This window comes from Berghia stephanieae, chromosome 14, assembly GCF_034508935.2.
Source record: "Berghia stephanieae isolate SIO BIC M18660-M18661 chromosome 14, UCSD_Bste_1.3, whole genome shotgun sequence".
Lineage (NCBI taxonomy): Eukaryota > Metazoa > Mollusca > Gastropoda > Nudibranchia > Aeolidiidae > Berghia > Berghia stephanieae.
The window spans coordinates 27,440,613-27,443,408 of record NC_088373.1 but is presented as its reverse complement, the minus strand read 5'-3'; positions in this window follow the sequence as shown (position 1 = coordinate 27,443,408).

Sequence of the window (2,796 nt, the reverse complement as noted above, 5' to 3'; positions counted from 1 at the left end):
TTATTTACTTACTTACTTACTTACTTACTCAATTATTTACTTACTTACTTACTAACTCAATTATTTACTTACTTACTTACTAACTCAATTATTTACTTACTTACTTACTAACTCAATTATTTACTTACTTACTTACTTACTTACTAACTCAATTATTTACTTACTTACTTACTTACTTACTTACTAACTCAATTATTTACTTACTTACTTACTAACTCAATTATTTACTTACTTATTTACTAACTCAATTATTTACTTACTTACTTCTAACTCAATTATTTACTTACTTACTTACTAACTCAATTATTTACTTACTTACTTACTTACTTACTAACTCAATTATTTACTTATACTTACTAATCATTACTTACTTACTTACTTACTAACTCAATTATTTACTTACTTACTTACTTACTTACTTACTCAATTATTTACTTACTTACTTACTTACTTACTTACTTACTTACTTACTTACTTACTAACTCAATTATTTACTTACTTACTTACTTACTTACTAACTCAATTATTTACTTACTTACTTACTTACTTACTTACTTACTAACTCAATTATTTAATTACTTACTTACTTACTAACTCAATTATTTACTTACTTACTTACTTACTTACTAACTCAATTATTTACTTACTTACTTACTAACTCAATTATTTACTTACTTACTTACTAACTCAATTATTTACTTACTTACTTACTAACTCAATTATTTACTTACTTACTTACTTACTAACTCAATTATTTACTTACTTACTTACTTACTAACTAACTCAATTATTTACTTACTTACTTACTTACTTACTAACTCAATTATTTACTTACTTACTTACTTACTTACTTACTAACTCAATTATTTACTTACTTACTTCCTTACTTACTTACTAACTCAATTATTTACTTACTTACTTACTAACTCAATTATTTACTTACTTACTTACATACTTACTTACTTACTTTCTTACTTACTTACTTACTTACTTACTTAGTAACTCAATTATTTACTTACTTACTTACTTACTTACTTACTTACTTACTTACTTAATTACTTACTTTTGGCCTTTTCCCCTACAGGGGAATAGGCCATCGATAAACGACCTCCACTTGATTCTGTCCCGTGCCATCACTTCCAACACTGCCGGACTCTGGAAAATCTCATAACATTTAAACGTTTGGCAACAAAACTCGTGCTTCAAATATCGATCGATTTAAATGACCCTCATCTTGGTAAAAACTCTCAAACCCGGGACTTTATTAAAGAATACTTTCACGAAGTCCCAAATTTGAGAGTTTTTGCCAAAATATGGGCCATTTAGTTCGCTCGATCACTGAAGGACGAGTTTTCTGGCCAAAATTTTTAAAACGTGTCTTTCCAGAGAACGGCACATTTTAAAATATGTTTTTTACGACAGAATACTCTCTATGCTTCACATCTCGTCTCGTTCTTTGGTCGGCCCTTCTTTCATTTGCCCTGTGGATTCCAGGTCAACGCTTTCCGAGTTATGCTTGGTGTCGGTTTTTCTAAGGGTCAGACCAATCCATTTCCATTTTCTCTTCTACATTTCTTTTTCAATTGGTTGACAAGTTAATTGTGTATATAATAGGTAACAAAAGTATGATGTCAGAAAACTGGTTACAATCTCATTGGAAGTGTAAAATCAATCCTCCGGAGGACTGAATGGCATCTTATTTTCTATTCTAAATATATTATGCTTGTCACAGTAAAGATTGTTCACAATTATCTTATTAAATTTTATTTTATTAAGAACTGAATTCATCTCACTCCAGTTATATATCGGTAGGCTTAGATAAACTTTACCTTCTAATATTAGATCGTCTTTCCTTTTATAGCCTTCCCTCGAATTAATTTCTAATTAGTGAATACTATTCGTTCTACATTCTGTCACGTAGCCACTTATTATAAAAGCTGATAGGTCTAACACTCTACACTCACTTTCTCTCCACAATCTATGCCGGACGGCCAGTCACTCTATTCCTATATATATACTGGAAGATTTTTATCTTTTGGGACTTTGTAGATATTATATCTACACCATTAAGACGCCGGAGCTTTTAACTTTGATTGTATAATCTTCAAGGATCAAACCCAAGCCCGCTGTACTACACTATAACCTCTTACCAATTGCCTGGAAGTGGAATTTTACGAGTCCAATCCTGTTATCAGAGGAATAGATCATCCAAGCCCATCAACTGCCTGGAAACGTAAACTTACGAACCTGACATATTATCATAAGTTACGTAAAATATTCATATCTCTATTTGTAACTGCCACGATCACTGTTTATCTCTTTTAATTAAATTTCATCATTATTTTTATTTCATTGTAAACAAATCGTTAATTGTTTTTCATTTATAGTAACTAGTAAATTCTGGGGCCTCATTCTACATATATCTTTATGCATAGTCGAGTAGCTCTTTACTCACTTGAGACCATGACATTTTGGAGGGGACACATATAAAGAATTGAATTTATTTAGTTACTTATATCTATTTCATCTAACTTTAAAGTTTAAATTGTAAAACTCTTAATTGCCCCACTTGATCATATTTTAATTGAACTCCCTATTTACAGGATTCATTTTTTTTTCTTTTTCATTTCTTCATTTAAATGGAATAGCAATTTATCCATTCATTCTTTCATTCAAATTGAATAGCATTTTATTGATTCATTCCTTCATTCATTTATTCATTTATAAATTATTCATTCATTCATTGTTCATTCATTTATTTATTTATTCATTCATTCATCCATTCATTCGTTTATT